This window comes from Hesperophylax consimilis, chromosome 2 (assembly GCF_061612785.1).
Source record: "Hesperophylax consimilis isolate HC1 chromosome 2, BYU_Hcon_1.0, whole genome shotgun sequence".
Classification (NCBI taxonomy): Eukaryota; Metazoa; Arthropoda; class Insecta; order Trichoptera; family Limnephilidae; genus Hesperophylax; species Hesperophylax consimilis.
Window position 1 is genome coordinate 31536666 of NC_142837.1, and position 27691 is coordinate 31564356.

A 27691-nucleotide genomic window follows, 5' to 3' on the forward strand; every position below is an offset into this window, starting at 1 on the left:
CTATATTTTACTTGCTTTATATCTTAAAATCGCATCTTAACACACCTGGAAAATAAAAACACCAGCGAAAAACACTTTATATTTTTACTTGGAAGCTTTTGTACGGAAACCTTAGCATCATTACACCTGTGAAAAATACTTATGGGGAACATGGAAAAATAAGAAAACATAACAAAAAAAATAACAAACGGACGTCAGTAATTTGATATTAATATTGACAGAAATTACACCTCATTGATGGTCGTATTGATAACAATGTTTGAATGATTCGATTTTTTTTTAAATTATTTACTTTATGATTAAGAATATATTTTTAAATTTTGAAAGATTGGTCTTTCATTAGAAAAGTGTATTGTGCAAATGTGTTTCCTTTGTTTGGTTTGATGAAATTGCTTTTATCCTTTCAGATTCTCTGCCTCGTCCAAAATGCCTTTAAAAGTTGTTTTTTCCATCGACTACAATACTCTTCAAGTTAGTAATAAACACCGCATTAGTCAACAATTCCCATCGCTAAACCTTTTCTATTCAGTTTTATTTAAGCATGCCACCCCGTGGAACCCCGTGGGACCCCTGAGAAATCAAATTCAGAATATCAAATAAAATTTTAAAAATGACGGTACAATGGTATTTAAACAATGGTATTGTAAAGTAGATAGGAACCGATAAAAGAAATGTTTTGAAAAAATTTCCACAAGCTTTTTTTTGTTTAAATCATAATTGTTAAAAATTTAGTGCTCAATAACTATCTACCAAAATAGTTAATTATTGATATTTGAATTGAATTCATTTTTTTCAATACTCAATAGATTTTGACTGAACATTCGTGATAAAAAATGTTATCTAAGTCTTGTCTGTTTGTATGATGAAATATTATTTATTTTAATTAAAAATTATTATTGCCTGGACTTTGTCTCCTAAAATCTTTAAATTATATTGAGCATGTTAAACTTGACTAATATATCAAATACTTTATTTAAAAACTATGAATAATAATTAATTATGTTGACTATCTCGATATTTTTTCAAGGTTTCCTCTACATATAAAACACATTTTTTGAAATCTCAATTTGACGGACATCACATTAAATTACGCATACAATTTATTTCGAAATACTGAAGCTGAAGAAATTTGTTAGGTTTTCACCAAGCAAAGGTTCTGATCCCAAAATTGAAATGGTATTAAAAACAGAAATTTTATTTTTGACATATTTTTTATGCAATGCGTGATAAAAATATAATTTCATTATAATCTGCCACCAACAATTTTCAATCAACAGATTGCTTACATTGAGAAAATGTTGCAGATACATTTGATAGGTACTTAGCAAAGGCGCCAATACATATTTTTGCCTTTTGAACAGGGGATTCAAGATATTTTTTTAAATATATTATTAGCAAGATTGTAACCGTAATATATTATTAATGCATTTCTAAATAATGTATTAATTTTAATAAGGTGACAGGTTTGTGCGGGGTTTCTCCTTTTAATATATTGAACGTTGATAATTATTTTACCCCTACATCGCCAGTAAATACGTTGGCATTATATTTCTAATAAAATTAATGTTCATTCAAAATTGCTTGTTACACCCGTTAACACCATCAGAGTCAGTTTGCGTGCATGGAAAAGTGTGCATTTAATTTTCATTAAAATAGAGCACATAATGCCTTGCATGTGTTCAGAGACTTATCTAGTTTTGCCAGAGTATATAAAATCTTTCGAAGCATTGCTCAAGACGTCCCTCTCTTTGCAATAAATTCACAAGTCGCTCTGAAAACCCTGTTGCATGAGGTTTATTACTGGAGCAAACAGTAATGTATTTACTAACAATCTATAAATCTGCAGATACGCTTGGATCCACTAAAGCATTGAGTGTATATTCATTTACTTACGACCTACGAGATATCTGTAAATCTCTGTTAGTCCTATGTTATTAACAGAGCTTATTTCGTGAGGTCAAAAATCAATTTGATCTTACCGGCTATGGACGACTAGTTCACCATGACTACAGGTCAATACTTAATGAAATCACTTATTTTTTTTTTTTTTTTTTGTATTAGGCAATTCACCCTAAAAAGAGTGCTATGTAAATCACTTATTCTTAAGCTTTTCTTATTACAGTTTAAACTAAGGTCACTTAAACGGCCTCCGTGGTCGAGGGGTAAGGCTTTTGCCTAACAATCAAATGGTCGCGGGTTCAAATCCCGGCGTTCGCGCGTTAATTTTATTTGAATTATTTATGTTTCCAGTGTGGAAGAATTTAAGAATTGAAACGTGGTTGCCAGATATGAATAGCCAGGTGGGTACTTCCTTGCCTTCATATTCCTCATCTCCTTCCCCTCCCCACTATCTTCAGCCTCACAACATACCCCAATTATGGAAATCATATTCTCAACAACTCCAGACGGTTGGGTGCAGTTAGAACTCAACTCTGCGGTATTCACACTTCAAAAATAAAATAAATTGTCCGGAGATTACTGTTTAGACAACCGCCGGTTTTGAATCCCAATACTCCTATCTTAGAAACGTGCCTAAACGGATCAAAACCATTAAGATCTTAGTTCATCTTTCTTATTCACTGCACGAAATGCAAGCTTCAGAATACAGATACTAAATTTCAAAGAAAAAGTGTTTTGTTATTCTGTGGGTATTTTAAATCCGCCAATCCGATTGGGACCAAATTAATATTTTCCAAAAATTTCTTAAATTACCCCCTCCCCCACATAGCATCCACGAATAAGACATATACTCCTGACGAAATAGCTATATCCTTATATTTGGTAACCATCACGGAGGACGCAAGTGTAATTTTACGCCAATTGAATGCATGATCAAAAGTACGTATAATTTTGATTGAAAAATTCACACTCCACGATAAAAGCTAAAGCCGGTACCTAACTTCGGTAAATTCAAAACACATGCGTATTAAGTTCAATTCCTTTTCCATTACTTGGTAATAGGGTGTTTAGTATGCTAAGCTTCCTGATTATTTTTACGCTAGAAACAAAACTTCTTTATGTGATACCTCGCAAGAGCGCCCCTGTCTGTATAGTAGCAGGGGAGATGGGTCGCCAACCGCCACCCATTATGAGGCTGGTTAAATTAGGAGTATTGGGAAATGATTTTTTAATGCGGGTCATGAAGATGCTTGGATTAAATGTGAAAGGAGAAAAAACAGATGCCGGTAGCACGTTCTACACGCTAGCCGTCTTACACAAATACTAACGAAGAACGAGGCTCGTTCTCGTGAAGCCAATATCAACCGTGAACGGGTGTACCACTCGTGTACGTCGAGTTTCACGCACGTGCACCGGTGCACCGAGGATCAATACTGCTATAGCTCCTCAGAGCAGGCTCTTTTAAAATAGTATTTATCTATGCATGCCCTTAGGGCTTTTACATAAATTAGTCATTTTAAATTACATTAGTGCATTGAGATTAACATCACAATAGTAAAAATAATAATAGTTTGATGCAAATAAATGACTTTATATAACCCACTGTAAATAGTGGTGAATACAAAGTTATTTATTATTTATTGAAAAAACAATAGTTTTATTTAATGAGTGGAATACATAATATAATTATTAAGCTTTTATTAACGAATGCTTTTCCGCATCTATGTATGTCTGATTCGACCTCTTGCTCGCGAATTAGTGAATCCACGTATACAAGAATGCAGGAAGTCTGTAAGAAGGCAGATGTTGACAAGTTCTCGGTGCCAAATTCGGTCAAAAGCCTCGAAAATATGCACTGCGTCCTTTACGGACTGTCTATAACGTTCCAAGCACCGCTTCCGAACATGCGTCACATATGCGAGAAGATCACCGCACGAACGGTTCAACAGGAATCCGTATTGACGGTCGTTAATATTTTTTTCTGGAAGTATGTGAGAATATACGCCGTGTTGCACACAAAGCAAATGACATAAAAAATAAAAATAAATCAAACATGAAAAAGAAGAAGTCACCCATAGCCTGCTAATTTCAACATTCAAAATTATATCATTACATATTTTAATGAATCCCTCTAAGCAAAACCAGAAGCTCTATGTATGTCACCCAAAATATTGAAGAATACTTACGACATGACTTGATAGGAAAATAGGATTATATGAAATAAACTATCTATTCACATACAGGTTCTTACTTAAGGTGGCTAAATTAATTTCTATTGACCTTTCATTTATCAAGGGTGAGTTCGTAATGCTAATGATGGTTTCGTGCACATAAGTAGTACAACCGTCTTTTAATGACATTTTTATGTTACTTGCTGATGGGTTTTCAATGACGGATATCATTTGGTTAAATATGAGAAATAATACTGCCTCTACAGCTGTTGGGCAGGAATTTCCTCGCTGGTGGAAAATAGTAAATTCAGCGGATCGCTTTGCGCGGGCAACAAAGCAAAAATGAAAAAAAAGGTTTAAAATTGACGTTACGAAATAATGTTTCGTAACATATAGTAATTTACTGGGGTAAATTCAGCATGTTGAAAAGTTCTTGGGTATGGTAATTTCAGTTTCCACAAGTTGAGATGAAAAAAGTGCTGCCAGTGGGAAACGTATTATTTGTAATCTATCTAATTCTAAAGTATTGTTAAAGCAGCTTACATTTTTAATTACTGTATTTTATCTCGCACATTAACCACAGGGGTGGACAGAAAATAAGGAATACCTACAACCCTTAGTTGATACAGGCTCCTTGCTTTATTCAAATTCACACAATTTCTCATACGTAAATTTAATTCCGGCTCTTGATACGACTCCACTCGTGCCACATCTTTCTAAGGTGTCCCCGATTTCATCCCTGTAAATGAAAAGGTTAATGTCCCAACCAATAACGCCATAAACCGTGATTTCTAGGTTCAAGTAACCGCTCTGCCACTGTTGTTTATTTTTTACCCGAACTTCTCTTTATTCTTTTTCCTCTCACTTGACACACTTTTTTCCGTCCATCTGTTATACATGTCCAAAACTTCTAATCAACATATTCATATTCTAAAATGTTCTTAATATTTTAGTGGACCGTAAATCACTTTATCTACACAGTTAAGTAAGTCGTAATCTCAATTTACGTCCTTTATCAAAATTCTTAATTTAATTTTGCTGGAAACGGGCCTTATTTTCCATCTGGGTGTACTTGAACATCTGGTCGTAGCTACAAAGGTACTTGAATATTATATATTACAAACATTGTATCCCGTATATTTGTATACGCACTCGCGTTGGTTCCGCGCTAGTATCGTGAATGACCTACTTATTTTTACGGTTGAAATAATTCGATAAAATTCATATATTTTTCGGAATCAAATAATAAGCACACCATTCTGGTTTGAAGTTTGATTTTTAGTGTGATTCAAATCCATATTATACGAAAATACAACACGGAAATTGTCAATTACGTTTTACTAAAAGATATTAATTTAAAAATTGATGAAAAAATAACAAACCCACATTCTTTACTTGCGTTGTACTAAAACACATCCTAGGTCGTGAAATTAATTTATAGCGATTTTATTTATTTGAAGATTTAAAATAGTAAATTTACCCTAAACTCTAGAGTTCTGTGCTCATGTTTCTAAATAGTCCCAATTATCACTATTTGAACAGATTTTTTAAATACTCAGTGACTAGTAAGGAAAATCCAGGCCATTTATATATTTCTTCCCCCTTTTCCCTATCATTCCTTTCCCTGCTTCTTTCAGCCTAAAATAAAAAGTAAAACAACAGATGAAAATATCTTGACTTTTCCTTACCTTTATTTCATATTTGCTTGAAAAGAATATCTTAAACTTACACAATACTCGCTATAACTTCATCGTGTAAAAAAGATAATTATCCACAGCGGAAAAATCGTCAACACTTGAAACTAACTTCCGTAAAGGAACAATTTAACAGGTAGCACCGGTGGCTACGTTTTGTAGCCGATCGATCAGTAACCTAAAGCGTTGTTGTCACGCATTATTCACCAGCTATTTACGTGAAAAGCTATCACGTGTTACGGGGTAACCGGTCAACTAGAAGGCACTTCACAAAAATTACAGAAGTTCAACAAAGTATCCAAACATTTTCAGCAATTTACCGTTGTTAGTTTGTCTATGTGCCCCCTCTCGTGGTTGTTTGGTTGAAGGGTGGTAGTATTAATCATTATAATAATCGTAATATAAAAGCACCCTCACGAAACGTAATTATTGAAATTTGATTTCGATCTGAGTACTCAATTATTCAATCTGTGTCAGTAGTTGGAATGAAACATACATTTTATATGTTTTCATTACTTTATCAATTTATTTTGGGACTTCAGAAACAACGAGTTTGTGTGACTCAATCAAAACTGAATTATTTCAAACAAAAACTTTAAAAGTATGACTTTTAATTCGAAAACAGCTTTTAAAGTTGTCAAAACAATAGATTAATCAAACTAACTCAAGGAATAACGTGCTGTTTTGAAGGTGATTTATGATCCCTTAATATTATTCTGCAGCGTTAATCGAATATAACATTCTACTTTATCAAACATTTAAAATCATTATAAAGCGTGATTTGATTCAAATCGCATTCTAGTATATTAATTTATACAGGGTTTTCCAATAAGAGGTATTATTTTGATATTCAATCGTAAAACATCAATGGTTTCGTTGCTTGTGTGGCACGTAGCGCCGTTTTGTTGAAAGTAAACGCTGTCCAGATCAATACCATCCAATTACGGCCATAAAAAATCATTAATCATCTCTCGATAGCGCAATCCATTAACTGTTGCTCCAGCCTCATTTTCGAAAAAGTAAGGTCCAATGACTCCGCCGGACCATAAACCGCACCAAACAGTCACACGTTGAGGATAGAGTGGCTTTTCAACAATAACTCTTGGGTTTTCCGAGCCCCAGATGCGACAATTTTGCTTGTTGACGAAGCCACCGAGGTGGAAATAGGCCTCATCACTCAAGATTATTTGCATTTGATTCACTCAAGTGAATTTTAATAATTTCAATGCGTTGTTGAAGCGTGTATTGTTCCATTTTTAATAATGGCGTAGTTTTTACTTGTCAAATGTCAAAAAATGACAGCTTCAAAGTAACATCTACCGAAATAGCGGGCTATTCAAAATAACACCTCTTATTGGAAAACCTCTATACATGAATTTCGAAAAAAAATTGTATTTTGTTTCAAAGATTTTTATTTGAATCCACATTTCGTATTTATATAAAGATAAGCTACATCCACTTTGGTTTCTGGCTGTAATGGACAGATATACATATTTATTACACTTGCTTGCACAATATGTTTTCTTTTAAAAACTTATATAAACGATTCTGAAACCTGTGTTTAATTATTAATCATAATTTTCAGAATCACTTCGGAAAAACGAAATTTTGCTCATAATTATGTTTTGTCGATTCTGCGGACATTTTGCTTATGTCACGTCTTGAAGCAATCTATCCCAATTTATTTTTCGTGACAACATAATTACTGTTATAGATTTTCTCACAACACTATTTTAATATTTTTTGCGTGAATATCGCACAAAAGTCCCAACCGACTGAAGCCAGTGAGACTATGACATCCCTAACTGGGGTATGTTGTAATGCTGAAGGGTAAAAGGAAGAGGAAGGAGATAGGAAAGAGGAAGGTGGAAAAGTACTTGGCTATTCAGATCTGGTCACCAAACACGGCTAAAGCTACTTCAAGCAACGTTTCGATTCTAAATGGTTCTTTTAAACCAGGACATAACTGGGAGTATCTTCCACACTGGAAAGTGCCGCATATATACTATGTATTATTTTTAATGAATTTATATATTAAATTACACAATTAATTCAATTAAAATTTTGAACCCGCGACCTTTAGCTTGCTAGTCGAGAGCCTTACCCCTCGACCATGGAGGCCGTCCAATGTTGGATAGTTTGTGTGAAGGTAAAATAATATTTAATTATTGAAGACAATATTAGCGATTTCTAAACGAAAATCTGAAACAGAACAATTAGAAAAGCATACGGTCACATCTAGGACTCGAACCCAGGACCCTTGTCTTTCCTGGACACTGCTCTACCACTGAGTTAATGGGACCCTATCCCCCTCGGTCACTTTTAACTGTATCATACTTCGAATAAGAACTACCAACATTGTCTTCATTTTTTTACCGCACATTTTTACTGGCAACTGTCTTTATGTATGATCGCAAGATTCAACCCGAACTAAATGCAATCTAAACAGCGTCTTTTTAGATAAACCTATCTTTTTTTTAATGTGCGACATGTATTGACTTTTCTGCAAGTCTAGAATGAATATTTATTTTTCGGAATAACTTTATTGAGTAAAACCTAAAATTAACTAAATTAACTTGTCTTTCCGGGACACAAGGAAAGACAAGGGTCCTGGGTTTGAGTCCTAGATGTGACCGTATCCTTTTCTGATTTTTCTGTTTCAGATTTTTGTTTAGAAATCGCTAATATTGTCTTCAATAATTAAATATTACAATTTGAGGTTTTACTCAATAAAGTCATTCCGAAAAATAAATAAAATAATATTGTTAAATATATCAATGCGCCACAAATTCCAACACTGACCTAAAGAAAGTTTGAAAACTATTTTGGAATTTGTTTACTTATGTAATTTAAGCTTTATAGCTTAGGGAGCACCTACTATATTTTTGTAACTACCCACGTGAGGTAGGCAATAATATTTTGCTTGCGTGCAAAAAAATAAATTCTCCCAGAGTTACGAGAACAATCAACGGCGACATGAAAGGTTGTTCAGCTCAAACTAAGCTTTGCGGTAGCATCAAAGAGAAATTGATGTTACCGCAAATTTTTCTTTGATGTTACCGCAAAGCTTAGTTTGAGCTGAACAACCTTTCATGTCACAATCAATGATTGTGACATGAAAGGTTGTTCAGCTCAAACTAAGCTTTGCGGTAACATAAAAGAGAAATTTAAAAAACCCTTCAATCAAATAGTTCATAAATTATTACCTAATTAGCACAGATACATGAAATATCATTGAATATTATAATTGTAAGATTTGTGAAACTGGAAGTATTTATAAAAATAATATTTGCCTTAAAACATTATTACCTTAAAAAAATTATTACATCTACCAAGATTCATTTCAATAATACTAATCGAACAAAAAATGTAGCATTATATGTATATACATTTCGAACAAACAATTATTGGTTAACAAAATTATTTTAGTACCTTTACATGTACATGTATGTACATATGTGCATGTAATTATTATCAGACCCAAGATAATCGAATTAAATGTTCGAATTTGAATAATTTTACGCATTACGCAGGAATACCATTACATCACCAATGCACCGACAACCGAAATTGGTATGTTAAATAACATACACTTCTGAATCATATCTGCTACACTTCAATTCACATGTTCACATTACTATTCTCATTAAGGAAACACACTTTATTTTGATTAAATTCTACGTTTTGTCTTTCATCTGAATTCAAGAAAACCTATCTCGTAATTTAAAAAATAATGAAAGGGAAACTATTAAATACCTGTTATTTCTCTGTTTAATCCGTCCATACAGAAAGGCTTATGCGGTGTTACGTGAAACATAGCCTTTCGGATTTAACGATTCCCAGTTTCATTTGAGCTGACCAATCGAACAAAAAAGGGTGTTTTACGTCACAGTGAGCTTTTTTACGTGAAAAAAATTTGGTTTAATTGAATATTTTTCAAGAAATAATTGATTGATAGCATGACATGAACTTGAGAATACGAAGCAAGCACATACATCCTCTCAGTATTTGTTTTCTTATTATAGTTTGATATTGTATTTTGCCTATGTTAATGAGACCAAAATTACACGTTTCACTAAATCCACACTCTGACTAAACGTTGCTTTCTAGGAATACTGCTCAACCTGTTCAATCGCTTGGCAATTTATTATACCCATGGCCAAATAACGTTAATGTAACGTTCATTTTTACAGTAACAAGATTTCTAAGAAGTGGTCTATTCTTTACTAATTATTTTATTTCAGACTCATTATTTAATTTCTTAACTTTTTTTTATTTGATAATATACTACTTATTAAGGCGATGCACTACGTTGTGTAATATTTTAAATTGAGCCGCTATCAATAACAACCCTTACGTACATGGCGATAAGGTTTAAATTCCCGCTCAACACCATCCGCCTGTTTTGATTTATGCAAGAAAAATACAGGGCCAAAAAGTTCCTTTTATTTTATTTTGTGGATGTTCAGACATAAATATTTAATTTTTTTCGATCATTTTATAAATAACTTAATTTGCCACATTATACAATAAAATTATAACTGAAAATGGGTTCGTAGGAAATTTTGAACTTTAAAGCTTTAATAGGTATTTATTGTTATTAAGTTTAATTTGTAGAACTCCATTTTATTTTTTTATATATACAATAATATTATTATTGGGTTTATAAAAACTGTCGTTTTAATAGGCCTTATACATTATTTTTTTCTGGGGTTATAAAAAGATTTATCTTAAAAATACTCGATTATTTCAAAGGCCAAGATGTATTCTACTCGCAGTATTTAATTAAAGCATCTGAAAATTTTTTAGGCGATCAAATTTTCAAACCAAAAACACATGATTTTGCATTACTACGTATGGCATCGCCATACGTAGTAATGCAAAATCGATGTGGTAGAAAAAAAGATCATCTCATATAAGATGAAGTGATATTTTTTTTAAACTTATGACGTCAAAATGAGGATAGTCACAAGTCGTCTCAAAAATGTATTTTTTATAAGTAATCATCACGATGATTTCTTCAAAGGGATAGGCAGAGAAGATGGACCGCCACACAACTCTATTTTGAGACATACTAGTCAGAAACATGATCACATCTGTTGTCTTCAATTGATAGTCATTTTTATTCATCAGCCTTATTTGACCTACCTTAAAACATTGCCCAATCGGATGACAATTCCCCTGTCTCTATAATGTAGCCTTAAAAAAATCAATCTTGTATCTTTGTGTAATGTTATATGCTAACGTCATATCGAGAACATCGAATAAAGGATAACTGATATAGCAAATCCGGCTTAGCACATTCAGCAGTTGAGCCAACATTGGGAGAATGTGTGCTCGCTTATTTAAATAATCCCTCACTTCCCCCGGGACACGTGACGCAGCGTCCTTGTTCTCCTGGAGCGCCTCGCTGCTTCCGAGAAGGACGATGTAGTACAGGATGTAGCGTCTGACAGGATAGGTAGAAATACCCTGAAAACATTGTTGAAATCTTCTGAACTTATTTAGGACTCAATTTACAACTACATATATAACTAGTAGGTGTGATATTTTCATTTAATTTGTATAGTACAAGTTTTTGCTTTATGAGTAATCCCAGATGTACATACTTACTACTTCTTTACTTGAAATACAGCACTTTGGCATTTTCTATTGGGCATATTATTTACATAATAAATTTAACATTATTATTTTTAAAAGTTTTTAAGTTCCTTAATGCCATATTATTACAGCCTTCGTATTTTATTCCATAGATTTCACAGGTTTTTGCTAATTTTAAAGCAGTATCGATCCCTTTTTGCCCGTAGCCCTTTTTCACATAATATTACATTCACGAGAATCTACAAAAATAACAGCTAAACAAGATACTTTCACATGCCCCACTTACGCTATACGCTAACGCATGTGTTTTATATTCATGAAGAAAAGTGCTAGTTTATCGGCAAAAAACGCGTTAAAAATAAGCGAAATAAAATATGGCAGGAAACAGGATGGCTCGGCAGACATCTCAGATAATCATTACGATTTTGGGGGAAGAAGGCTTCGCTTCCGGTTGGTTGAGTTATTACTACGGCTAGAGGCGACATCTGGTGGCACGCTTTTGCACTCCATATTCTGTCCGCTTTAAACTGCTTGCTGTATACTGGATGCTGTGTGCTGTATACGGTGTGTATTTATCTTCACCCACACGCCCGATCCCTACGTAAGAATATTATTTATTCCCAATTTGGAAAACCTTTGAAATGCAAATTTTTCAGTGGCATACATTAAAAAACAGATAAAATTCTGGAAAAAAAAATATGATCCATGCTGTGATTTAAAATGGAGGTAATGACGAGGTAACACTATTTTTTTCTAATCTGATTAAACATCGTTTCACCTGTTTTAAAACTATTTTTCGTTTTTGTTAACCTCTCTGATATAAAAGCTTTTATTTTATTTCATTAAAAAATTCCCACAAAAGATTAAACTTACTTAAATGGTGTCCTGTATCTACGAATTCTCAAAATTATGGTCATAATGTATTCATAGTGTATTTTTTTATGTATTTTCTTTTATCAAAAACCAAATATCCGTGTTCTTTAAATCTAATTTTCTTTTTCTCACAAATTTGCCATCATGCGAAATAAATTGTTTTCTGTACGCTATTAATCAAACTGATTGATTAAATTAAATAAATATATTATTCACTATTACAAAAAAAACTTGAAATCTCTACAAATTATACTTGATAAAAGTAAATAATGTTATTCTTGCCGCTCTTCCAAATGGCCAGTTTACTAACTATTTATATTTATAAGTGTCTCTCAACTTTTATTCAACATCTATGTAAATTGTTGTTTAATGCGGTCTAAGTAATATTTTTACTGACTTGACGTTTGTCGTGGTAACGGGAAACATGAGTGTTTGTCTCAGGACCTCACATTTGTAAGGTTGGTCAAAAGTATTAAGGAAAAAATCCAATGACGAAACATTTATCACGCCACGTGTAATTCCTTTCCATTTAAATAATACTCGAATTGTGTGGACGTATAAGGCATAAAATAAAGTCTTACAAATAAGGGTAGATTCATAACGTATTTTTTGCTATGAGCTTTTAGGAAAACGCGCATAAACACGATTGAATAAACATCATAAATAAACATAAACAAATCTCTTTACCCTCTTAAGCAGTGTATTATTTCATATTCTTATTTCTAGAGAAATATCATGCCTTATGTTGCTTGATATTCCATTTGGGTATAAAATGAATTAAGGTCTCGCGATCTTACTCTTTATCCATATCCCCACTCTCCCCTCATTCCTCTATCCCGTAGAGAGAGTCTGCACTCACTTGGTGTGGCAGATAAGGGGAGAAAGGGATTACGGAGCAAAGGGGCAAACGGGGCAAACAGGGTAAACGGGGTAAACGAGGCGTGTAGTGAAACTTAAAGTTTAATGACATTAGTACTATCGATGTGAATATATGTTTGAAAATATTAGCCATATTTCAAATATTTAACCATATTAAAAATAATTAACCATATTAGCCACATTTAAAATATTTGTTATTGCGTTTTTGGCAAATTTAATTAACATGTTTAGAAGAGGGTTAAAACACGTCTTTTTTTATGTGCCATAACAGAAAAATCACAATTTTAGAAGAAAGACGAACGTCGTCAGCTCGATCGTTATTAGTTGGAACAACTCGGTTTCTTGCTGCCGATATCGTAATATAAACAGCGGAACACCTTTTACATATTATAAGGAGTGTTTTTCCACCGTTACTAAATGAAATTTAAAAATCTAATAATTACGGTTTTAGAATATCTTTGTCGTAGAGCAATGAACGTGTTTTCTATTTTTAAATAGTTTGCATCATTCCGCAAAGCGATTTTTTGGCGTAGCCTTTATCTGCATTATATTTAGCGAACCTCCAAGGGCTATGATTTCAATTTTTTACGTGGTTTAAATTGTAATTCCAAAACCTAAAATAGTTTTATCACAATTTTTTTTTGTGAATTTTCTTTCATTTCGGAAAACAATTCATTTTATGTGTGATTTATTGTTATGGTTTAACTTTATTCCCGTCTGATAAACGATCACTCTGTGACGGAATAGAATCATCCCAAAATAATAAATTATGTGTTTTTACCGAAATATATTTCATCTGCTGTATTTCTAAACAAGATAAACATACGACATTATTTTAAAATAGCAAACATTTATAGAAAATAAAATGTTTACACCAATTTTCAAAATTATAGGTTATCTTTTATTAACATAGGTATTCATTATTGTGCGTGTACATAACGCTGTAAAAAAGTATAGATGAAAATATACATAATCAGTGTTGATTTTCTGTAATGGGCGGTTGTAACTCCCAAAGAAAACCTACGGTGAAAAAAACTCACTTGCATTATAAAATTACTGAAATTTAAACAACTCGCCAAAACTCCACGATAAAAAAATCCTCCAATAAGAACACGGCGCGCGTGCGGCTTAATATGTGAGTATCGCGGAACGCACACATGAAGCAAAACTTCTGTGGGATATTTCATACAACATAAATACTTTTTTGAACGGTGTACAAACGTGCGTCAGAGCCAAAATTCACTATTCGGGTGCAATGTTAAAGCATTTTTTCATTCTTCTTTCTATTATTTGTTTGTTTTTGTTCTGCTATCGATGCAATTAATATTGTTATAGTATTTAAAAGCTTTATAAAAAATATTATATGTAATATAATATTGATTTTAATGCCTAATTACAAGAATATATATTTTTTAATATTGTCCGACTTACTAGTTATTGTTATGCCAAAATAAACCCCGCGACAATATACGATGTTATCTTTTTTCTAGTATTACTAATTGTTGATGCCTCCATCCAACACAACACCAACATTTGAAACTCAATAATATGTTCTTTGAAGAAGATTTGGTGCCAAAATGTTTTCCTTTTTTAAAACGCTTTCGTTTAACTTTCGATGCTTTAGACCACGAATCGCCACTGACTGCGAGAAAAGATTTTCATTAATAATTTTTAACTATCTTACCATCACGCCATAGAATACAGAAGAAAACTTGAAGTGCCTTCCACAGAAATTTAAATATAAACAAATGTTCAATTGAGTCTAATAGAGTCCATCCCATTGTAATATCTTTAACACAGTTTTGTAATGACAATTAAAGACTCAATTGGGTAAATATTTGGATCACAAAACACGCTCACAAGGTTTTCATTGTGTTCTTCTTTATTCTATACATCACGCCCTTTCTCTACAGGGATATGCAGAGAGGATAGACCGCCGCACTCGTATATATATCTAATAAATACTCATATCGTATTTATTCCTATGTCATACTAAACAACATTATTTATACCAAAATATTTAAAGGTTGAAATATCTATCTTACTACAAAAATAAATGTTTATTTTCATATAAGTATTTTTTCTGTGAAACGATACGAGAGCATTATTTTGACTGTTGGTCAAAAGTTGTTCGGTCCAAAGCATCAATTTCCCAACCAGGTATTTGTACAGGGTTCAATATTTTGCTTGCTAAATACTCCATCATTACTAAAGCAATATAATCTCTTTATTATAAATAAAGCAGGAGGAGTTTAAATATCACCAGGTTATTACTACGAAATCTTGGAAAATATGGCTTAATTTGAAAAACAAAAAAAAAATCACAATAATCTTTGCTAATAAAATTTTTCAATTTGTGCATCATTGAATACTATTTTATTATTTACTTCAAAAAATAAATTAAATAAATACATCTTTATTGCACAAGATACTAGACAATAATTGCTCCGTGTGGTTTTGTTTGCTCCAAGCTCTTTTCTAAAGCCTGAAGGCATTGTTAAAATGGGAAGCCAGAGCTGGCGTAGAACGCTCCAGCGGTTTTCTGCTTAAATCGTAACGCATCATTATTTTGGGTCAGAGCATGCAGACAAACTGGTACAAAATCATAATATCCTGCAATTTTTTTTCGAAAAACCAATAACAGCTCTCACGAATACTTCTCGTTCGAGACGATTTCATTTTTATTTTCAAATAAATTATCTCTAATGTAATTAGTTCACCTATGATTTCAATGCCCTTTTTGTTAAAATAATGTGTACAATTTTTACAAAAATGTACAATTTTTACAATTATGAACAATTTTTACAATTATGAACAATTTTTACAATTTTTACAATTTTTGTAAATTAATATAAAAAAATCTTATGACGTTATGTAATAATGTTTGACATTTCATAAATGGATATATTATCAAAATATCCAAAGCTCGTGAAATAATTGACATTGCAATCTTGAAAAAGTTTTGAAAATAAACGCTGTGCAAATTTCAGCACCCCAGAACTCATTATTCTAGCATCGTTTTGCATTGACAATCGTGTTTAATTGACAGTATTCAATCATTCTACCATGACTAGAAGAACTCATTTTTAATATGTGGGAGGCTTGAGAAACAGAACGTCATATACGACAACTTTAACGGTTTTTTTAATGTCTACTCTAAACAAAATATCTTTATTATAAGCAATAATTAGTCGCCTGAAATATCAACATAAATTGAAAAACTAATTATCGCTTATAATATTATTTTTATCCTTATGCTATGCATAAAATATTGTCTTATAAACATTAGTTTATCAAAAAAATAGCTGTTTTATAGAAACACTTTCAATAGACCAGCTTTCAGAAATCTGCAAGATATGAAAAAAAGCAACCATTATATTTTCAATTAAAAATATTAGGTGGAATTTATCCCGCATTGTGTTTATTTTCATGACTATTTTCCAGAGTTCAATTATTCAGTTATTGTTTAACCTTTATTATTTAAACGAACTTAAACAAAATTCCATTTTTTATCAAAATTGTAAACAACTTCTCTCCATTTGTATAACAAAAATTAAAATTACAAAGTTCGATTTTCTGCGCTTGAAATGTTATTTATTTCAATGAGTTCGTATTTGCTTTGAATTGAAGCGTTATTTTCAAAATTAGAACTGACGGTTCCGATTGGGGCTAATGAAGTGGGTAGTAGGTAAGTTTATTTTATTTTTACCAATTAATAAATCCTTATTTGAAATAAGCATTTCTTTTGTTTGATTTTTTTACAGATTTTGAGATTTTTTAACTTTGCTAACGTTAAATTTCTGATACACCCCTCTAATTTATCAATAAACAAAATAAAATTATTGATTAATTAACCCCCTTTTTCGGGGCTGTTACATATGAATATTAAGAAATAAACAGTATTTTTTTGTACATAACTGAATTGCTTCATTAAAAACATTTTATATTTGTTTAAAGATAAATTGAAGATGTCCACTGACTTGGTATAATTGTTTCCCTCCATGAGTATTCTGGGGAAAGAGGAATACATACGGTAGTTAATCCCAGAATTTCTGCACTGAAAAAAATCCTGACTTCTAGTATTACGTTGTAGAATCCGGAAGTTCATCAATTCTAGCAATACCGGACTATCAACTAAATCATTTAGAATTTTATATAGAAATACCAAGGCAGTGAAAACTCTTCTGTCTGACAATTTGAGCAAATTCATATAATTTAACAGAGTGTTGTAGTTCAACATAATTGCTGGAATACCCATTTTTAAATTTATGAAACGTAATCATTTGTTTTGTATTCTTTCAACATCTTGTACATGTATATTATAATGTGGGTTCCAGTCAGGAGAATTGTACTCATGTTCACTTCTTACATAGGCAAAATATAACAATTTAATACACTTTATATTGTTAAAATTTCTGGTTAGCCTAGTTATAAATCCACATAAAAAACTATAAAAAAATTAACAATATTTGTTTTGGAAAGGCAATGATTCTGGTGCATGTTTTATATAAATATATTCAGCTTTTCGAATCCTGCAATAATAATATCCGTGATTTTCACTTTTTCAGAGCTATTATATTCTAAACATAAACATGTTTAGAATATACGTAAATACTTATTAACTTACGTAAATATTACTAGTTGAAATTCTGTGAAAAACAACCTGAAATAATAAACCCCATTCTATGTATATTAACTATTTCAGATTATATATAATTATTATTTATAGAAACTTCACAGAACTTGACTATCAACTTTGAAATTTGACAATCAATCAATATCATGTAAACCAACAAATAGCTGTAATTTTCTGTTTTTGTTTCTTGTGTTTGTATAACTTGTTACATAGCTTTTATCAAATGTAATTTTATTCTTATTTTTTATGTTTGAAAGTATTTGTCAAATTAAAATTATACTACCAACCATGTAAAAGCCCTCTGGGCGTTAAATAAATAAATAAATTAAAAAAATATCATTGTTGAAATTCTGTGAAAAAACCCTTCCTAAAGGTAGTGGTTTTGATTCTGAATGGCGGTCTTTTACCAGGACAATATTCAAAGTATCTTCTTTCCTTTTACTGTAGACGTAGAAATTAGAGGAATAAAAATAGAGATTTATGAAATAAAAACGGCAAGTGTTCTACTTACTGAAGAAAACAGCACCTCTATTTGACTGGGGGTAGTGAAGTCCTATTTTATCTCGACTGTTAAGCATGTCATATGTGCGTAAATTCGTTTGTACGTATCGTTGTCGATTTCAAAAACCTGCCGCATCCGCTCAATTTTTCAAGCAAGCCCTAGTTTAGACCACCAAATTTAAACTGGATGGCTAATTATATCTGAGCTTTTATATTATGGTACATTTCTGCTTGAAGAAAGATTCAAAAAATGATTTGTCGCTGAGACGTTTTTTTGAACAAATTTTATAATTCCTATTTGTATTTTGTTAATTTTAATTAATTGTTAGAACAATTTTCTTTATTTTAAATTGAAAGTTACAAAAAACTATAGTTAAGATAATATTATAAATACCCATTTACAAATCTTATGTTCTTAATAAGATAAAATTAGAAAAATACTTTTTGGACGAAAGGTCTACTGTTTACAGAAGCACTAGTAGATAATATTACGAAAAACCCGTATTCTTTTTCCAACGAAGTAATAAAGATCATAATTCCGACAATATTTCAGAAAGGGAATAATAACTAGCTAATTATCGTAGCATTCCATTTCTGATACATTATATTAGGTGTCGAGAAAGTATTGTACGAATAATTCCAAGTAATATCTTAATAACGAAGTCCGTTTGTACGTGTTAAAGAGCTATATACGTTTTAATATAGGATTAATAAGAGAGACTCTTGATATTCGATAAAGGACAACTTATATATCAAATTATTATTCAAAGATTTTACACATCGTCGTTTAGTAATAAAATCTCTCCAAGGGCGCACGATTAGGTACTAACAATAAAATATACAATTCGTGAAATACTCACACTTCTTTATAAAACCCATATTTTAAATCATTTCATATCCATTACTGTGTACTAATTTATTGAAAAACTATTTGTCAGTAGGACCAATGCAACCCAAATTGGGGAGTTTTATGAGAAGGGAGGATATGGGGGGAAAACCGGAAGTTCAATCAAGCATTTTAAGGCAATTACCTTGCTTTTCAGATCTAGTAACTGTCCAAAAAGCGTTTTAAGCAATTTTTCGGTGATAATTTGACGGAAATTGAAGTATTATCTTGATTAAAATAGGTCGTTTGATAAAACTCCACTTCCACAAGTCCTTTTAAGTCCACATCCTCTGGAACCGGCCAAGTACGGAGATGGTCATTTAAGTTTAAGTAAATGAGTTAAATTCAACCCTTTGGTAACTTTCACCGTGTCAGAATTTAAAATGTTTTCAAAGGCTCAATAGAATGTTAATTTTCACATATGGGTTTACAGCGCAACAAAGAGTTCAATAACCAAAATAGGAACCATTCAAATACATCAAAGCTGTTTGTAGTTAACCTAGTCTTATTCAATAGTTCACAAAACTGTTTACAAAATGTGATTTTATACAAATCGAAATAGGTCAAGTAGTATGGAATAAATGGAACGAAATAACTTCCGTTTCAGGATTGATATTGATCGCGTAATGTTGTATATTTCATTATGTACATATACGAGAAGGTGTTTTTATGTTCAGTAAACAAAAGTTATTCAACAAACACGGGTTATACAACAATATTCCCCAGGGTTCGCCATACAATACCTCTCCTGTTAAAATTTTCATTTCAATCATGGTTTATGCATATCATAATATGTATATTAAATGTTCAGGAAATAAAAAATATATACCCGTCCGTTATTCCATACTAGTATTTTTCCTAACCAACTCATAATATATTGATTATGTATGATGATTTTAATACATGATGATTTTAAAATTGTTTCTATATGTCATTAAATGGAATTCCACCACGAATTGGCAGTATCAAAAATAAAAATATTAAGAACCAACCAAGTAGTATTGTAATTTTTTTGTTACAGCGGTGTAAGACGCTATTGTTTAGATGAGTTTTGTAAAAAAAAGAAAATACATTGACTTATTGATTCGTATATTTGAAAATAAAGGTGCACAATAGACACCGGCAACCATTCTTTCGGACGTTGTATATTGCTGAAAAGAAACTTATTGTTAATCTGTACATGTTTTCTGATTGTTGGTAGAAGATTCGAACACTCGTGTATTTTTTTAAAAGAACACGGATGTCCGTTAAAGAGCGTTTTTGCGCAACGTTATTTTGAAATTTTCGAAACTGTAATATGTATAACTACTTTCTTTCCAGCAACATTTTTCATGCAGGATTTAAGAAAACACTAATGGTTTTGAAATGAGCGGTATGCTTACATTTTTTTGATTTTTCCTTCTTTTTTAACCACAGCAAAAAAATTATAAAAAATGGTATCGATCCAATTCTGCTACCAGTGTTAACAACAGTTTACAGGACGCATTTCAGAAGCCAGCAGTTCTCTTTTGGTCGACAGCTCTTATCAAATTCGAGAGACCGTTCATCTCATCCGATGATATGTCACTATCAGGCGAAAGAAATACTTAAATCGAGTCATGTCCAGAGGCAAAATGCAATAAAATAAGTAATTATTATACATGTGTGAAGTGAAAATCTTTCAATATTCAGCTTCAGCCAAAGGAGAAATATGTGATGATCAAACGATCTTTCCGTAAAAAATGTACTAATGATTTATTTTGTAACGTTTATCTTTATCTTTATATTATTTGCTAAGTAATTACCCATATTAGACAATTCATGATTTCAATCATAACTAAACATAATGCTGATACAAGCACACAAAGCAAACAATCACATAAACGATGGCAAAACAAAAGTAATGATTGAAGCTGAAACATCAAAATTCTTTGATAAAAAACAGAAAATTGTTGCTGTGTTCTTTAGTTTTACAGTGTAATAACAAGAGTAACCAATTCTGAATATTTATAGCATGGCCAAAATAAAAACATAAAAAATAAATACGTCCAATATTTTCACAAAGAGATGGACAGTTTATTTTATCAAACGCACGAATCTTTTGTTTTCACTTCAATTGATAGGTTTTTCGTATTCGTTTTGCGATCCTTGATCTCGATTGGTTCGTTGGTTGTGTAATCGATTGTACGTACTTTATTTTATTTGTCCATGCACTTCCTAATTCTCTTTGAAAAAGCTACCCTTTTTTTCTGCAACAAACTGCATTGGTGAAGTTTTTTTGAATTGAATATTTAATTAACATTGCACTTTTTATAACGTTTATTTTATTTGCAAAATGTTTGCTTAAAGAACTTAAACGATAAGGTATCATGATAATGTTAAAAAAAATTATTATTTTTCGTGGTTATGTCGACTTGAATAGCTATTTTTTCTTTGAAAACAATGAAAGGTTACACGGCAGTTTGAAGATAAGAGATGATGTATTGCTTTCGTACTGATAATTAATCTTGTATAAAATTCCGATTCAACTTGTGAGAAGATGTTTGGTGTTTCTTAGGCAAAGTCTTGGATTTACTTTAAATAATACCAGAGGATCCTGCATATTTTATACGTCCACAAGTATTGAGATAAAACGTTTCAATGGAAAACGATTAATATTGCACAAAGTTTAAAAAAACTTAAATGAACACAAAATTTGGGAAAAATTACCTTAAAGGCACTTTTTAAAATGATAATTGCTGGGAAATAAAATACTTATAAAATAAATAGCAATTTTACTAACATTTGAATGTTTGGACTTATTTTGATACTTACTGGGGATCGAGTAAAGCTGTTTTTAAATTTAAACGTAAAGTTTTGACATTTTTTTACGGATAAAATATTTAATTGATTTATGTTTCTACTTCTACGCCCCATTACTGTCCGATAAACTTTTTCACCTCGCGACCCAAACAATTATTGTTAAAATTCTGTCAAAGCCTAATCTTTGTTGCAAGGCAATCTGCTTTAGATCGACCTACAGTTTATAATAAGACTTGTACTTATTTTTAATATACTTATGCAGTTATTCCAATATTATTATCTTGTAAGTTTTGCTATATACATGTATCTAATGTAATGTAATAAATAAATAATGTAAAATAACGTACTGACGCACTTGACAAGTAGTTCAAAGGGGAAAGATCACAATAAAACCTCCAACAATTCATGTTTTCCAAAGTTTAAAAGCCACGTCAAAACTGTTTAATAAAATTACAAGTTCACATAGCGTATCCCGAATTCTCCTAGTGCTCCAAACCTTACTATATGTCAGGCATCTCATCCGAGGGCAGATAGGAGAGAGGTTTTATAGGCGGGGAGAAGAGGCTTTTGGGCTGAGGGGCGATCGATAGCAACCCCTAACCTCCCCATCCTTCTCACCACCTCTCCCCACCTATGTGCCCCGGGCGTGACCTAGGGGATGAAAATATTTTGACAATTAAGGTATTGTGTGTTGTTTGGCGCGCGTTACGGTTGCTTTGTTTAATCCACCGTAATTTCACGTTAAACTTTTGCTGCTGCCGCTGGAATGCTTCTACGTTATGAATAGTCAATAATCATTCTAGGGAAGGCTACTGTAAGAATTTTTACGTTTACTATAGATGGATCAACAGTTTTAAACGTTTTTTTTCCTAACCGTCAAGTATATAAAAAATCATAATTTTGAACATTTTTTACATAATGTTGAAAGAGGTTAACTTATGTGTAAAATGGGATGGCTGCCAGAAGTAGCTGCTTTCGAATGCTATCCTAAAAATGGGATGACTGCCAGTAGTAGCTGATTTCTAAAGCTCACCTAAAATGGGATTACAGCCAGAATTAGCTGATTTCTAATGCTAACCTAAAAATGGGATAACTGCCAGAAGTAGCTGATTTCTAATGCTAACCTAAAAATGGGATAACTGCCAGAAGTAGCTGATTTCTAATGCTAAACTAAAAATGGGATGACTTCCAGAAGTAGCTGATTTCTAATGCTAAACTAAAAATGGGATAACTGCCAGAAGTAGCTGATTTCTAATGCTAACCTAAAAATGGGATAACTGCCAGAAGTAGCTGATTTCTAATGCTAACCTAAAAATGGGATAACTGCCAGAAGTAGCTGATTTCTAATGCTAACCTAAAAATGGGATGTCTGCCAGAAGTAGCTATATAAAAATATGCAAACCTAAAAAAAATCTGTAGAAAATAAAGGTCGAACCTTAAATAGAGTAGAAATATAATATAATATATAAAAGTCGGTAGTGAAACTTTTGAATTAGAGTCAACTGGGTTATTTTCTTTAAATTAAAAGATTTTAAAGGAAAAAAAGATTGATTTTAAAGGCAATTTCATATTGGACTTTTGAACAATCCTAATTATAAAAATATAAGATAAAAATTTTAGGTGAATTGGAGAAGGTTCAACTTTTTGTGAATAACGCACAAGAGTCCAAACTGCTCCCTTCCATCATGAGAGTATGGGACTATGGCAAATACGATGTGAGGCTGAAAGAAGTGGGGAAGGGAATGAGCTGGGTAGGGGGAGGGTTGGGAAATATCTGGCTATTTTCATCTAGTCAATTTCGGTTTTGAGTGGTTGTTTTTTTTTTAGGTCCATACTAAGTATAATATTTTAATCCACGGCCTAGGGCAGATATGTGTAAAGTGCAATTTGAAAATGTAATTTATAAAAACACTCCAGGTTAATTATAAGATGTAAATCAACAAAATTAATGTAAATTTCTAGATTTGTAGATCATATCAGCAATGTAAATTTGCCACAAAACATTTATTTACAATGTGAGTATGTTTGAAAAATGCTTTACAAAACAATTTTTTTTTATTTGAAACTGCACTTAAGACATATGTGCACTAGGCCATCGAATATCTACTCTCTAAAATATAAGATAATTTTTTTGTTAAATTTGTAGGAAGGTTTGATTTAAAGATCGCTTATCTATACGAGTCGTAGGCACTCTTATTTGAATTTTAATCCATTAATGTTTTATTTATCATCTTTGTAATATTTAGTACCCCATGACATCCGCCTCAATGTCCTTGTCAACAAAATATTCGTCGAAATCCGACACTCGACAGAATCGACCGCCCTCGACTCGGACATTTGTAATGACGGGAGATGTCGGGGGCACTTGATGTTTTCCTCCCGGCGAAACTCGTGGTTAACTAGAGTGGGGAGTCTTCAAACTTGTCGTAATTGTAAACAAAAGTTTCACATGGCTCGGTCGCACACACAAACCTATCAACTCCCTTCCTTTGCCTACCGGGACAAAATACACGAAAAAATAATCAATTCTTTATAATTTCTTAATTTTTGTATTTTTTTAAAAGAAATTTATTCAATTATATTTTGGTTTTATTTTAAAACGTGCATCAAAGAAAAATTAAAGGGAATAGTGATTTACTAACGCAGACCTGTGATAATAATAATAATAATTTATTCCAGAATGTATTCAGGGATAGTGCAATGCAATACATTCCATATTCTTAAATTGAATAAAAAACTGGATCTTTTAATTTATTGTTGGATTTGTGAAGCTGAAAGAATTTACAAAACATTTATTTGCCTCTAGACATTGCAATATATCTAGACTTGTTATAGTATCAAAAACTAAGATAAAATGTGCCAGTAAAAAACAATCACGTTTTCAGTTAATTCTTAATTCAAACGTTGCTAACATTAAAACAAATATATGTGTTGGAACGAAATAAAAAATAGGACCGGGCGGCGTTTTCAAACTTAAAAGTTGCGTCAAATACTACCTGGCGTGACCAGAGTAGAGGGCCTAGGCGCCTAACGGATTTTGAGGTGTCGAAGTCAGTGCCGTGCCATAATAGAGCAACAACAGTTTGCAAAAGAAGGAGATTCTTGTTGATACGCTTTGCAACGCGTGACAGTTTAGTACTAAAACTTACAGCATTGGGATCATCGCATTTCAAAAGAAGAAATGTTCCTATCGAATGTCAGTAAACTTACAAAATCCAACATCTACCTATTCAATGATGCACTGCTTATGAAAAGGAAGGCCATTCAAAGAATATGTATGTACATGAACGGGCCTCTAAAGCAAGGCTGCCCAACCTTTATAACAGTTGGGCGAAATTGACGATTTTGAATCACTGGCGGGCCACTGAATACCTGACGGTTCCTATTTCCATGGGGGGTTATTAGAGAATTTCTATAAAACATAATTCCCCACAACAAAAAAATCAAAATGAGTGCTCCCCACAAAATATTTGAAATCCATGGGGGGAGGGGTTATTACGGAACTTCGCTGAGAAAAAATTCCGCGCACCCAAAGACATCATATGTGATTCCCCACGACAATTTTTTGAATTCCGTGGGGGGAGTGGCTACAAGATTCTATTTTGGACGCAAAAAATATTATATCAAAAACCGGTGTATTTTTGTTTAAAAATTAAGTTCAACAGGTTAGATTTTTTCGTCGCTGATTCTCGTTCTGAGTAGCCTAAACAGCGATAAATCGCCTTTGTTGGCAACACTGGTGACCACGCGCAACCTGCATTGTTTGTTTTACCGCGGGCCCGCGACACTTTTTCAAATTGGCGGGTTTTTTGAAAATAGTTCACGCGGGCCACTTATAATTCGTTCGCGGGCCACAATGTGGCCCGCGGGCCTGGGGTTGGGCAGCCTTGCTCTAAAGTATGTCCACTAGACCTAGTTTATAAATTTAATTCAATTGAAGAATTATCGATTCATTGTATAACTACTTTGGTACGTGATTAATTTTAAGAATTGAACTTGAATAATGTTGCACATTACGTAAGAATATTGCATATTACTTACCCATTCACCCAATCCGAAATGCACAAAGCACAAAGATGGGCTAAATGCGCGTTAAGTAATCTTTGAGGATGCTATGTGAAAGGTCTTTTTAGGGAAAGGAATAACTAAATCTGTGTCTTAAAAACCCATATAGTCGGATGAAACATTTAAGTAGACAAGTTAGAATTAGTTAAAGTAGGCAGATAAGATATGTAAATCTATACCAAAGTACCATCCGTTTTTTTACGATAATTTAATTTAAAAAATCGGATGTTGAAAATGGGGTCGGACCATTTTTTTAAAATGTAATGCTTTCATCGTTTGCCTGAATACTCTTAATTTAAAACAATTTTACGTGTCACCTATAGGAGACAGTTGTCCCAACTAAATCTTCGTTCCGGAAGGGACATTCACTTCGAAGGGAAGGCTAAATGTTAAATGACCCACATTTTACGTGGTTATCGTTTATTGTAGAGTATTACATTCTGATTAAGGTATTTTCCGAGTTCACGTCATTTCCTCATTGTTTGCTGTGTCGTAAATTATAAATCAAATAAGAACATCTCAAAAGTAAAAGAAGAAGTTTTTTTTCATGTACATTTATTTGATTTTCTCTTTTGTTTTCGGTAATAAATTGCAAATCTAGGAAGCGAAAATTAATCTACTTCCCGACATCCGATCGAGTTGAAACTCGGCAGATATACCCGTTGTCAATGACAGTGCAATATATGAAATAAAGGTCGATCATACCCGATCAACATTAGGCATAGTGTGGTTGGTAGAGATGTCCAGTTCCTGGGTAGGATGGTTCAATCCTCAACCAAACCATGAAACAAAATTCTATGGCAATGATAATCATAAAGTTATTTTTCTAGCGATGCTATTTCAATATACTATATTTAATATGTTACGGCTTGGTTCAATCAACTCTACAATATGCTATCATTTTTCAAGTCACTTCTCACAAGAGCGCTCCCGTCTGTGTACAGTCAAACGGCAGGGGAGCTATGTTTCAGTAGGGCAACGTTCAGTTAGGGGCTGTAGGAGGAGATTAATGTGGGTCTTGAAGAGACTTTGTTTATATGAAGGAGGAAAACATATGCCGGTAACATGTTCCACATATGAGCCATCTTACACAAAAACGATTCGAAGAAGCTGCCCGTTCTTATGAAGCCAATATCAACTATGAACGGGTTTTCCGCTCTTATACGTCATCAATGGTATAGAATCATATGCTGATAGCTCCTTAGAGCAGGTTCCATTAAAATACCTAAGCAATAAGAACACATAGTTTTTATTTTTTTGCGTACATGATAACTAATTTTGAATTTGTAATAACAATGATCGTATCATCAGTTTTCGTCTATCCACTTCTATTCTAAGACCATCCCGAGTTGCCACGTGTTTTGATGAACTTCCGTGGACCGTGGACTTCGACAGAACGATTTTTAGGCCGTCTTTGAAATTTGACAGTTTTCTTAGGTACAACTGAATGATATAAATGTATACATCGATAGTTCAACCTCCGAGTGATATTTCACTATCTTTTAGTGTTCAATTATACCAATTATTTTCCAAAGTATTTGTAAAATCTGCAGTATTTTTTCATTAGCGGTTTTTTTCACTCTATTTGATCATTTTATGTAAAGATTTAGTTACTTCTAGAAGATAGTTTTTACATCATATATATTATTACTTTTATAATATTCGTTGTTTTTTTTTGTTCTTTTTAGATGTAAGTAATGGTAGA